The following is a 14,513-nucleotide window of genomic DNA, read 5'->3' as shown; positions in this document are numbered from 1 at the left end:
CAGAATAACGCTCGCCCACATACCGCTATTGTAACGCAACATGCTCTACAGAGTGTCGACATGTTGCCTTGGCCTCCTCGGTCACCAGATCTGTCTTCAACCGAGCACATATGGGACATCATCGGACGACAGCTGCAGCGTCATCCACAGACAACATTAACAGTCTCAGTGCAGGAACTCAACCCCACAAACTGACATCTGGCACCTGTACAACAGAAAGCATGCACGTTTGCTTGCTTGCATTCAGCATTCTGGCGGTTACTCTGGTTATTAATGTACCAGAATTTCACATTTGCAATAGCTTATGTCGCGATTACATTAACCTGTGATCTTGAAACGTTAGCACGTAAATCTGTCACGTAGACAAATGTATTCCCGAAATTTCATTACTCTACATTAATTATTTTTTTGGTGTAGTAATTTCTTTCGTCAGTGCATTTACACAATACGAATAATAACGAAATAGTAGGTCTTTTCACATTAAAAATTACTACACTTACTGTCTTCGTCTTCTTTAGTATAGGGAGTCTGGTGCTCCCTGTGATAACAGCTTACATCCGCCGGTTCAGCGACTTCCTTTGGTGGTGCAGCATATTGTGCGTAGGCCCCAGTCATTGATTCTGTTAGATATTTATCCTCCATTTTCTTCGTTGTTCACTAGGTAGTAGGTGACTGAGCATAAATGTAATCATGACCTAATAAAAAAGAATCATAGACTCGAGAGATCCGACGAGTGCAAAATTCAAGATCCTTCACGCGATGCCAAGTAGATAGTAAATCAGGGAAGAAGAGTAGCAACTAGAGATAATGAACGTAACGATCTTTTCAGACTTAAAAATCTGACAAATCAGTTACAGTTTATCACATTTACTTAGTGGTAACGAAGACAACCTTCAAATGCTACACATAAAAAGAAAGTGAAGAAGCGAGGTCTATGGGAAGAACTTGAAACTCTGATGCCTACCAAATTAGACAATAGCATTTTCAATTATTGCCAACGTTAACATTTTCTTTACCAGCCATATGACTGTGTGGTAGCGCTAACAACGTGAATGTGAAAATATAATCAGTGTAGCGCAAATAAGGGAGAACAGGGCAAGATAATAAAAGGTGACTAGCCTCCTGAGTGTAATAATATCCCTGATGTAATAATTATTCATCGTGGGTTGCGTGAACAGGACGGACAGTAGCACGTAGTTTAAGTAGCGGTATCTCGCTTGATAGCACTCTTTAGGCCTGTATCCTTCGTTTCACAATGTAAACAGTCCACAGCTCAGTTACCAACAAGCGAAGAACAAGGAAGGACGTGGTGGGTGTATACAATGGTCAGCTGACAGAAACATCTACATCTACGTCTTCCCAACATATACAAGTAAATATGTACTCCGCACTGTACAGTGAATGGCAGAGGGTACACAGTTCCAAAGTTAACGATTTTCTTTCGTATTCCATTCGTGTACTGAGAGAAGGAAAGTGAACATTAATAAAGCCGACAAACTACTAGGACGGATTTCTGACTTGAAATGGAGGGAAAAAGGGTCCTATTAACGTGTGTCCGGAAGTGGTGGAAATTTGTGGTAAGGTCTTATGGGATCAAACTGCTGAGGTCATCGGTCCCTAGGCTTACACACTACTTAATCTAAGTAAAACTAACTTACGCTAAGGACAACACACACCCATACCAGAGGGAGGACTCGAACCTCCGAAGGGAGGAGCCGCGCGATATCCGGAAGTGCATCGTTGCCACGGTAGATGGCGCTCACAAATGACAGTTCCTATGTGATGGATGCACCTGCTGTAAGCAGTAGAATGGTTTGCTATTCATGTCGGGTACAATCAGAGATGGTGTTTGCGTACGGCCAAGAAGACGGGAACGGTAGAGTGACAGCACAGCTATACCAAAACACATAGCCTCACAGGCACCAACAACATTTGAAGCCCTTTTTGGGCTGTTCGTGTACGGCTACACTAAAGGTCGAATCACCAGACTGACGAACTGTATATAGTGACGCCGAGTGCCTCCTAGCACTTATGGCACGTTGTGAGGACCCCTCTGCCTCCCATACTAACTACACAGTACGGCATATACCGTACTTTGCATCATATCATGTCGTATGCCCGTGTGACTCCAGTCACAACAAATTCGAATATTACGTTGGGGATCGCCAGTGATTTGCCTTTATGTCGAGATCGTCCAGGCCAGCTAAATGGTCTCATTCTAAAGCTGTAGGCAAAGATGGGGAACAAGCAGTGTTATATTCTGCACTACCGAAACCTGCAGCATTGTCTCAGGTTGGGAACAGAACTTGTTTGTTATCACCCAAAGAATTCCTTTCAAGCAGCGTTGCTGGTTGAAGTAGTACATTAATGTTAACACCGAACAAAAGGCTCTCACAACAAGTGATTTTGAAAAAGATTTTTATAAGCTAAAGAACAATTCATTATTCGGAAAAACTATGGGAAATGTAAGAGAACACCGCTAGATTCATTTAGTTTATCGGTAGGATGGACGTTATGGCGCAAGTGCTTATGTCGCCAAGCCAAATTTGAAACGGGCCACCATCTTCAAATGGTTCAAATGGCTCTGAGCACTGGTACCGCGCTGCTTCTACGGTCGCAGGTTCGAATCCTGCCTCGGGCATGAATGTGTGTGATGTCCTTAGGTTAGTTAGGTTTAAGTAGTTCTAAGTCTAGGGGACTGATGACCTCAGATGTTAAGTCCCATAGTGCTTCGAGCCATTTGAACCGTTTGAACTTCACTGGTGTCAAGCGGTTCATTGCAGTTCACATAGCCTGTCTGTATCGCTGTGTGTGTTCCGGAATTCTCCAAGCTCCACATGTACCGCTTTCACTTTGAGTTTGCGAAGTCAAACTTTGCCAATCCCAAGTCACTTTATATAGATACCGACAGTTTCACCTACTGGATGAAAGGCTGCGATCCATGTGAAGTAATTAGGTACAACCACCAAGAGTTACACGCGTCTGGATATGCGGCCGATAATGCTTTTGGAATAACACCACAAAACAAGTAGGTTATTGGCCTGATCAACGACGAGGCGAGTGGTTCGCAGGTTGTGAAGTTTGTAGGGCTTAGGTCTAAAATTACTTATACACAGCGATACATTCCAGTATAGAATTATTGTTTATAACAAACCTGAACTTCTTCCCATGATACACAGACGTCAAATGAAAAGGCCTGCACAACCGAGCTAGTTATACTAGATGATAAGGGGAAGAAGGTCCATTCACTTTACCGCCATTTCAATGTGCTCCTATTTATATAATGTGACTAGTATTGAGTTATGTCATGACATCGAATAAACGTACTGCATTTGACTAAGTAGTGTGGGTAGGACCACATGGCCAGTATCGAGTGACGTCATGACCTCGAATATTAACTGCGCTCTTGGCTCAGGCGAGTGGGGGACCCCCAAGTGTCCTTGATCAATTCCCAGTGGTTCCCCAGTCGGAGAGAAGAGGGAGGTGACCTCAATTATGAGTCGCATTGGACTTACCATTGACCTCGAGGTGAGGTAGTTATCTTTGTTGAAATCTGCCCTGCTATACTACTGCTTACCAAATATGGCATTCTGGTATCGCCAGAAGTGATGCACCACTTGCTGTACATCATTCTTCGCACCATTCCTGCAATGCTACTCACGCCCATCGTTTCAGCACGGAATGCTGCACAGTTGTTTTCCGTCAAATGCAGAAAAAGTCTTACTCCATGGTTGGTTCAAATGGCTCTGAGCACTATGGGACTTAACTGCTGTGGCCATCAGTCCCCTAGAACATAGAACTACCTAAACCTAACTAACCTAAGGACAGCGCACACATCCATGCCCGAGGCAGGATTCGAACCTGCGACCGTAGCGGTCACGAGGTTCCAGGCTGTAGCGCCTAGAACCGCACGGCCACCGGGGCCGGCTGCGCCAGTTTGTTTGGCTGATCTGGCGACATGCTATAGTACTGTGGAGCAGGGATTTCAGTGTTTCCCATGACGGCAGGTGTGTACATGTAAACAAACAAATTTCTTATTGTCAGACAATAGGAAATCGAGGCTGCAATAATGACGGTATTATGAAAATGATAGAGTGTTACCATATGGAGGAGATGCTGAGTCGCAGATAGGCACAACAAAAAGACTAACAAAAAAAGGCAATTTCGGCCAAAAAGACCTTCCTCCGAACTACACAGCATACACTCACACACTCGCGCAAACGCAACTTACACACGCATGACGACTGTGTCTGGCTGCCAAGGCATCGCTGTCTCTACCGTTGTAGCCAGAGAAAGTGGTCATGTGTGTGTGGTGTGGTGTGGTGTGTGTGTGTGTGTGTGTGTGTGTGTGTGTGTGTGTTGTCTAATTCGGAAGAAAGCCTTTTTGGCCAAAAGCTTACTTTTTGACAGTCTTTTTGTTGTGCCTATCTGCGACTCAAGATCTCCGCCATATGGTAAATACCTTACTTTTGAAGTTAATGATAAAATATTAGGACTATCTCTCTTACATCAGAAGTGAATGTATTTTGCTTCAATTTATTCAGCCTATTTTTTATATATTATGACGATGTTATTTAAATATTGCATCTAATCAGCGGCTGGTGCATCTTTCTCCTAACACGGCCAGCCACGGCTCGGAGGTGGGAAGACGTGCAAAATGAGCCACGTAAGTGGTCAGAGGAGAGCAGGCGCGTGTTTTGTTGCGGCGCCTTTTCGCAGAGCGAAGGCGGAGGAAGAGGAGTGCGGTCTGCTGGTAATGGAGCCCGGGAGGGGCGCGTTTTCCTACTTTGTTGCACTTGATTATACTCGGCGCAGGGGCGGGCTGCCGCAACAATGGATAGCCGCCTACAATGGCTGCGTGTTATACACGCGCATCTTCCCTTTCTTCCGCAGCCATTGTTGCGCAGTGATTAAGATTTGCTGGCAAGAAAAAGACGTCGGCCGTGTTCCGGCGAGATGTAGGGGCGGTCCGGGCGGGGAATTTATCACGGCTGCTGCCTCGCGACGCCGCAGCCTGCGCTCTTCTCGCTCCGCCCTGCAGCCCCGTCTTTCCTCGCATTACGTTACACTTTTTACGCGCACCCGGTTCGCTGCAAAATTTAATTTAGGTCACAGAACGTCCTGGACGTCGACCGATATTCGGGTCAACTCCTCGTACATTCGGCAACATCACTTTTAATGACCCCGTAGTTCTGCAACTCTCCATTTTTGGTTTATTTTCCGTACTATTCCACAATTTCGACCTGGAACATAGATAGACTAGTTAGCTGCTTCTACAACACATAGAGCACGCCATTTGCCTTGAGCTTATCAGTACAAATTTCATACGGTCAGTTAAAACTGTGTAACTACCATTATAAGGAAGGCAGCGCGTCAGAAAGTTAAAAACAAGTACAGGGTGTTTCAAAAAATTTCGTCCAATTTCCTGATCATGGTAGAAGTAGAGAGGATATAAAATGTAGAGTGGCAATGGCAAGGAAAGCGTTTCTGAAGAAGAGAAATTTGTTAACATCGAGTATAGATTTAAGTGTCAGGAAGTCGTTTCTGAAAGTATTCGTATGGAGTGGCTGGCAATGGCATGTGAAACATGGACGATAAATAGTTTAGATAAGAGGAGATAGAAGCTTTCGAAATGTGGTGCTACAGAAGAATGCTGAAGATTAGATGGGTAGATCACATAACTAATGAGGAGGTATTGAATAGAATTGGGGAGAAGAGGAGTTTGTGGCACAACTTGACTAGAAGAAGAAATCGATTAGTAGGACATGTTCTGAGGCATGAAAGGATCACCAATTTAGTACTGGAGGGAACCGTGGAGGTAAAAATCGTAGAGGAAGACCAAGAGATGAATACATTAAGCAGATTCAGAAGGATGTAGGCTGCAGTAGGTACTGGGAGATGAAGAAGCCTGCACAGGATGGAGTAGCATGGAGAGCTGCATCTAACCTGTCTCAGGACTGAAGACCACAACAACAACATGTCGAGACAGACCCTGGCTGAAACTGAATGGTTCTTTTGAAAATAAAATCTTTATGATGCCATTCGTAAGTTAAAATTTAGTTCGAGTTTCTATCCATACTCATGTAGAAGTCTTCTGTAATCAGTTGAATATCTTTATAAAACTCTTTATGTAGAATACATTTTGTCGTCTTATCACTATTTGTACGACAGTTACAATTAAATAAAGATAATGATATTGAAGCTACTATGATAGAGCGCAGGCGAGGGCAAATATGCGCACTTAACACGCTTCTATTTTTCCTTCTGCTTTTCTTGTTACATGACAATGAAAATTGTGCACAATACATCTAGAATCATACATTACACGATACCATAAGTTGATGATTGCTTGTATAACGTATTAAAGTTATATTCAACAAAACGTTAAAAATGAAGAAAATGAATTCTTGTCCCAGGCTTGTGGTAAACATTCTATTATTACGGGGCAAAATTCCACACCAAAAGAAATTATTGCAACAGACTAAAGGGTAATTACAGCATTTGTCAGTTACCGCCATTATTAATTTGTACACTGTTTTACTATACGAGGCCGGCCGGAGTGGCCGAGCGGTTCCAGGCGCTTCAATCTGGAACCGCGCGACCTCTACGGTCGCAAGTTTGAATCCTGCCTCGGCCATGGATGTGTGTGATGTCCTTAGGTTAGTTAGGTTAAGTAGTTCTAAGTTCTAGAGGACTGATGACCTCAGATGTTAAGTCCCATAGTGCTCAGAGCCATTTGAACCATTTACTATATAAGAGTCATCTCAATCATCATCTCCATTATGTCCATCATCGTGATCATATTAAACATTAAAACATGACACTAACATATCATTAATTTAAATATAAAACATTTTAACACAAGGAAACGGGTTCTATTGTTGTTATTTGACTTTTTTTGCCACACTTCCCTGCAGCTTCCCTGGTATAGTCTGTACTTCTGTTTCACCTTCATTATAGAGTCCGTTGGGAGACAGACTATATTTGGATTGCAGAGTTTACAAGTTACATTTGTGCTTTATTAAACCCCATTATTCTAGCGATACTGATTTTCTCCGGTTGCCTCAGGCTCAAATTATGAGGAGCGATGAATGGACGAGCTTAGCTTTCCCCTACCACTTTGGTTTCTTTATTAAATGGGCCGTTTACGCCATTATTTTCGGCTAACAGATTCGCTTAATGTCTGAAATGTTTAAACATAATGCAGTAGAACTTAGAATCCAGATTAACACAGTGCTCGAAAGGAGCGATGTCGTATCTCATAAGGATTAATAGCCGATGAGGTAGACCTATTTGGCTGAGGTTAATGAACGTCAGACGTTCCCAGCAGAGGAGTATTCGAAGTGGATGGCAGCTGTTGGAAGGTTGTCCCCATAGTTCTGTCTCCGACTCCACGATTCGTCATGGTCATATTTGTTTCGTTCCGTTTCTTCCTCTTTCCCTGCGGGATACATTTTACCTATGATCTCGGTGTTCTAGAATTAAAACGGCACGGGACAGTCATATTTACAGAGTCGTCCAAAACTCAACTACAGTCCAAATTTAGACCACTCGTAATACCCCCCCCCCTCACCCCCATGTAGACCATTACTACCATCGAATTTTTAGGTTAATAACAAAGCAACGAAAAATAGTGGCTATTAAAATTACGGATATTACTGAAGCTAAGACTGCATTTAACACGACATACTAAAGAGATGACTATTCATAAACACAAAAATTACACTAAAAATGAAACTTCATGGGAGATTAAAACTGTGTGCCCGACCGAGACTCGAACTCGGGACCTTTGCCATGTCTCCGCAATATCCTTTCTTTCAGGAGTGATAGTTCTGCAAGTTTCGCAGGAGAGCTTCTGTAAAGTTTGGAAGGCAGGAGACGAGATACTGGCAGAAGTAAAGCGGTGAGTACCGGTCGTGAGTCGTGCTTCGGTAACTCAGATGGTAGAGCACTTGTCCGCGAAAGGCAAAGGTCCCGAGTTCGAGTCACGGTCGGGCACACAGTTTTAATCTGCCAGTAATTTTCATATCAGCGCACACTCCGCTGCAGAGTGAATATCTCATTCTACACTAAAAATAATTAATGCATACGTACAGACGTTTGAAGGTGGTCAAAATTCAGTTTACTTTGTTTCCTCTAGACAGCAACACTTCCTATACCAAATTTAGAGTCCGCAGCTCGTGGTCGTGCGGTAGCGTTCTCGCTTCCCACGCCCGGGTTCCCGGGTTCAATTCCCTGCGGGGTCAGGGATTTACTCTACCTCGTGATGGCTGGGTGTTGTGTGATGTCCTTAGGTTGGTTAGGTTTAAGCAGTTCTAAGTTCTAGAGGACTGATGACCATAGATGTTAAGTCCCATAGTGCTCAGAGCCATTTGAACCAACCACATTTAGACGTTGGCCGAAATTTGCACGACTTCCTCTACTAAACGGCTGTCTCGGAACGTGGGGCGTGGTCCCAGTATCCACTTGCACGTTTCCTGTCTAACAGCTTCCGGGGGCAGAAAAATTTTGACTTTCGGTACTTCGCTTGATTATTGGCCGAACTTAAAAACTTAAAATCCTGTCATAATGTACTTATTAAGAACTATAATCTTATGTTAAAAGCTTACCACAATAAGACAAGTGTTACAGTTGGAACCTCTGTGACCTTCTCGAGGATCCGTAACTGGCGGGGCGCAAAAGCCCAGACTTTATTTATCCAGTATTTGAGAATGAGAGCACTTACCGACTTCCAACAAACTTAACACACAATTTCAATACTTTTCGAAACTTTTTTTCAGTAATATCCCCTACATAATGATGAAAAGAAAGAAGTTCATGACTTACATTTTCGTTGTTTATGCAGTAAAACGACAGCATCGAGGATGATGTTTTGGTTTATTACTTCTTTACTAAAAACTCTTTTCTCAACACAGTTGGCAGACAGTATATCAATGAAGGTACCTGCAGAATTATATCATAGTTCGACAAATAGTTCAAGTTACATGACGTTAAAAACATTGAGATGCATGATTAAAATGGAGCGCAAATTACCAGTAAATATTCATCCACTGTTTCAGAATGAGAGCTCTTAGCGACTTCTAAGAAATTTCGAGCATAATTTCAAATCTTTACTAAAGTTTTTGTCTCTTACATGCGTAAATCATTCCGTGTTCAGCTTCAAATGCAGGTTCTCTACATTTTCTCAACATTGTTTCGCGAAAAGTACGTCGTCTTTCCTCCAGGAATTTCCATTTGAGTACACGAAGCATCTCCATAATATTCGCGCTTTGATCGAACATACCGGTAACAAATTTGGCAGCACTCCTCCGAATTTCTTCGATACCTTCGTTTAACCCATCTGGTGGCGATGCCAAACACTGGAGCAGTATTCAAGATTGGGTCGCACTAGTGTTCTGTACGTGGTCTCGTTTATAGAAGTGTAGCTGTACACTTTCCTATAATTCTCCCAATTAGCGGAAGTCGACCATTTGCCTTCCTTACTACCGTCCTTACGTGCTCTTTCTCTTTCATATCGTTCCGTAACGTTACGCCTACATATTTTATCGACGTTCGTGTGTCGAGCAGCATACGACTATTGTTGTATTTGAACATTACATGATGGTTTTTCCTATTCAGCTACATTAAATGACAGTAGAAATTTTGTCTAAGTCATCTTGTATCCACCTACAATCACTCAACGACGTCGCCTTCGTGTACACCACGGCGTTCGAAAATTCCAGTTACAAACTTCCAGGACTTGTAGAAGGGGTTGAGTATATATTATTTTGAACAGGACTCCATGTCCGGAATGTACGGTTTCCGTTATACGGCGGTTTCAAGTCAGATGTTCAGCTTAACCACTTCGGACTGAAGAAATGAATCAGGTGTAACGCAGTACAATTATTAGGTAGCAGTTCGAAAGAAAACATAATGAAATAACCATTTATCACTTAAGCCCACTTGTTTGTATTAACACTTAAACATTACGTGTTTACATTATTCCAAAACAGAAACTAACCCAGCATACTGTACGTATAGTACTGATGCATTACAACAGATGGTCGATATGGCGCCTACCAACATTGTCACTCACATTGTACCTTCAAATCTATTCTGCTACACACTCTCCATCCAACCTACCAATTTCTAGTGCAGCGAATATAACTCGTGCCGGCAGATCGTCCTCTCTCTCTATGGGAGTCTCGTAGCAAGGCGGGCGTTGACCGTCTGCGGTAGTATATGTCCTCCTCTCTACGTACAATCAACTGACCGTCTGACGTGTTACGTGTCATCCTCTCTACACTGTTGCAAATCGGGACAAACAGCTCTAAGACTTTTCTCACAGACGTGCACGTGTTACACATCTGTAGTGAAAGAGACGTAGAATGGAAACGGTACGTTTCCGGAAATGGGGCTCTATTCGAAGTACTATGTACATACACAATTCTACACGTTGCAGGAATATTGAACGGGAACATCCGAATACCCCGTATAGAAAATTAAAGCGCTCCTGTCACACTTATCTGGGGCACACCTGATGACACCCTTTCTCTGAAGAACACTCGCCGACAAGGACAACCTACTGGAATCTATCACATAAAAAGTCATTAAGCCACTCACGTATCTGCGAACCTAATCCGTAAGCTCGGAACTCCATTAACAGTCTGCAGTGGGGCACCGTGCCACAGCCTTTCCGGAAATCTGGAAATATGGTACAAGTCTGTTGCTCTAAAACGGCAAGCTGAGTTTCACACAACCGATGCCTGGTAAATCCGTGCTGATTTGTAGACGAAAGACGTTTCGCATCAAGGGACTTTAGTACATTCTAACTCAGAATATGTCCAAGAATTCTACAGCAAACCGATGTAATTTTGCTTATTCGTTTTTTGGCCTTTTTTATGTACAGGAATCATCTGTGCTTCGTACCAGTCGATGGGCAAGAGACTCGCGATAAATGCAAGCTAAATAAGAGGCTAATGCATTAGATTAGTCTCTGCAAAACATAACTGGGTTTCTTTCTGGACCTGGAACCGTATTTGTTTTCAACACTTTCCGTTTATTCTCTACGCCAGGGATGCCTATTACTATGTCATCTGTGCGACGGTCAAACGGCGGTATGTCTGTACGCTCCTCCTGGTGAGCGATTTCTAGAACGCGAAATTCAAACTTTCGTTTTTCTATCTTCTATTGCCACACCAAACTGGTCGAAGAGTGACCGAATGGAGGCTTCCGACCCACTTAGCGATTTAACGTAGGACCTGAATTTTCTAGGGTTATTGATACGATCTGTTGCTAAAGATATGACGGTGGAAGTTTTTGTATGCTTCTCTCGTCGATCCTTTTACAGAGCCACGAATTTCTTGTACCTATCGTCACTTGCACATTCTTTTTTGAACTGAGAGTGAAAGAGTCTCTGCTTCATCAGCATTTTCCAAATTTTGTTATTAAATCACACCTGGTCTTTTCTTCCTCGACGCATGCTTCTCCACAGAACGATTTACAATCAATTTAAACTTTGAAACTTCCTGGCAGATTAAAACTGTGTGCCCGACCGAGACTCGAACTCGGGACCTTTGCCTTTCGCGGGCAAGGTTCGCAGAAGAGCTTCTGTAAAGTTTGGAAGGTAGGAGACGAGGTACTGCAGAAGTAAAGCTGTGAGTAGCGGGTGTGAGTCGTGCTTCGGTAGCTCAGATGATAGAGCACTTGCCCGCGAAAGGCAAAGGTCCCGAGTTCGAGTCTCGGTCGGGCACACAGTTTTAATCTGCCAGGAAGTTTCATATCAGCGCACACTCCGCTGCAGAGTGAAAATCTCATTCTGGAATTTAAACTTTGCCCATGAATTCTCTACGTCCGTCATATTGTAACTAAATAATGTCCGTTCTTGTTCTAAGTGGGATGCTATCACCAGCTTGTCTACTCTTTCTAGCAAAAATGCTTTCGGGTTTACTTGATATATTTATTAACTTCAGGAGCCATCGTCACTATCATGGCACGATCACTAACTACTCTCTCGGTACTGACGCTGCCAGTGAGAGCATGACTGTTTGTAGCTACGAATTCTCGAATATTTCAATTGCCTCGAACTAGCTGCTCAAGACAGTTTTCGGAAAACGAGTTCAAAACTACTTATCAAGACTGTATATCCGTACCACATGCAATGAATCAATAGACGTTCCAGTCTATACTCGGTAGGTTAAAGTCGTCTCCAAATAATACTGCGTGATGTGGGTATTTCCAAGCTTCTGGGCGTAGACTCCTTTTGAATGATTCTAAAACTGTCACGGTGGATTCGGGTGACCGATAAAACCATCCGAGAATGAATCTGAGTTCACCTAGGTGTGTGACCCGCTTCGAGATATCTTCACTAGTGGACTAAATTGAGACCTCGATGGGAACAATAGTTTTGTCGACTGCAATGAACGCTTCCCGTCCTATAGGGTGTAATCTGTCTTTTCGATATACGTTCCATGTCTAGCTAAATGTTCCAGACCTTTCCACTTCCGGTTTCAGCCAGCTCTGGGTTCCGAGACTAATTTAAGATCGACATATTTTCTAGAGGGCAGCATATTCAGAACTTTTTTACCAACAGATTGTTAAAATTTTAACAGTGTAAGTGTGTTTGCATTTTATGTGGTGAGATTTCGCTCTATGCGTATCGACTGGCGAGCGTTCTTCAGAGGACCTCAAACTAACGCCTAGGCTAAAACTACACTAACTCAAGTTGAATCAATGCCCGGTCTTAACACAGATTTTCTTGAAACTGATTTCAAATGTTTCAAATGGCTCTGAGCACTATGGGACTTAACATCTGAGGTCATCAGAACTACTTAAACCTAAGAAACTTCCTGGCAGATTAAAACTGTGTGCCCGAGCGAGACTCGAACTCGGGACCTTTGCCTTTCGCGGGCAAGTGCTCTACCATCTGAGCTACCGAAGCACGACTCAAGCTCGGTACTCACAGCTTTACTTCTGCCAGTACCTGCTGTGAGTACCGAGCTTGAGTCGTGCTTCGGTAGCTCAGATGGTAGAGCACTTGCCCGCGAAAGGCAAAGGTCCCGAGTTCGAGTCTCGGTCGGGCACACAGTTTTAATCTGCCAGGAAGTTTCATATCAGCGCACACTCCGCTGCAGAGTGAAAATCTCATTCTAATTAAACCTAACTAACCTAGGGCCATCACATACATCCATGCCCGAGGCAGGATTCGACCCTGCGACCTTAGCAATCGCACAGTTCCGGACTGAAGCGCCTAGAGCCGCTCGGCCACAGCGGCTGGCTTGAAACTGATTTACAAGCATTTTCAAAACCTATAAACTCTAGGAAAAGTATGTTCACTGTTGCGTTCTGTAATTTCATTCACAATTTCCAATCGATCCATTGTGCGGCATGGACTTCTAACACCAGGTGTTCCTGCTGTTGGTTAAAATAGATTTTTGTGTATTTCTCTGCTTTTGATGGTAATTTTAAACTCAGAATATGAAAAGAGATAGTGCTAATACAAACAAAAATATTGTATTAATCCACCTGTCCATCAACTTCTTGCAGATGTTCTGTACTTACTCCTGAAGCCAGTTAATTCTTTTGCTTGATCAAGAAGCTGTTTATTTCTGTTCTGTTGGTGATGATTTTAGCGAATACCTTATACATTAGAGTGAAGATTGATGACTTAATAATTTCTATATCTGATCAGTTGGTTTCCTTAGAATATTTACTGTGTTTATCTATTTATGGGTAATTGGCTTCCTCCTTTGAAAATCTGCATTATTATTTTCCAAGGTCCATTTGTACCGGTTTTTTTTTCATTCTTCGTAATTTCTACGGAAACATCACCTGCCAGAGCGTTTCCTCCCATCGTATCTTCATTTGCCATTACTTCCAGGATGCTATTATGATATTAATTGACTTTGTGTTTTCCTGACTATACGAAAGTTTAAGTAAGTCTTAAATTCGTTCTACAAATTTCTCTCTGTTGCAGTTAGTGTGGCACTACCATATTACTGATGACATTTAATGGCGGCCTAATATTGTATTTGCTATATTTTCTCAGTACTTTCAGATTTTATATACACCGTGCGCCCAAAAAGTTCCAATACTGATTTTATTTCTGTCGTATAGGCGGCGTCAATGGTGGCAGCTTGAACTAACAGCTATAAAAAGAGCTGTGCATGCGACCAGTGAATTGTGAGTAGCCACTGTTCACCAGTGCAAGTAGGCGTTAGTGTGTCAACGTCGTTGTGTCACAAATCGCGATAGGTCAAAATCTCCAGAATGATTTGAAGAAGAGAAAAGTGTGTCCCAATATTGTCCCACACCCCTTGCCTCTAGATAAGAAACAATGACGCGTGGAGGCTTGCCACAAATTGAGTGAACTGCTAAACGTGGGCGATTCTTTTCTGCAAAAATTTTAACGAGTGACACCACTTTGTGTTATCAGTATTGACCGGCCCAAAACCTACAAAACGCAGAAATCCACATGAAGTGTCATCGCTTTGGCGACATTCAAGCCATTGTGACTCGCGAGTTGAACAATGTCT

The sequence above is a fragment of the Schistocerca gregaria genome, chromosome X (assembly GCF_023897955.1).
Source record: "Schistocerca gregaria isolate iqSchGreg1 chromosome X, iqSchGreg1.2, whole genome shotgun sequence".
Lineage (NCBI taxonomy): Eukaryota > Metazoa > Arthropoda > Insecta > Orthoptera > Acrididae > Schistocerca > Schistocerca gregaria.
The sequence above is the reverse complement of the archived record's forward strand: the minus strand, read 5'-3'. Positions refer to the sequence as shown.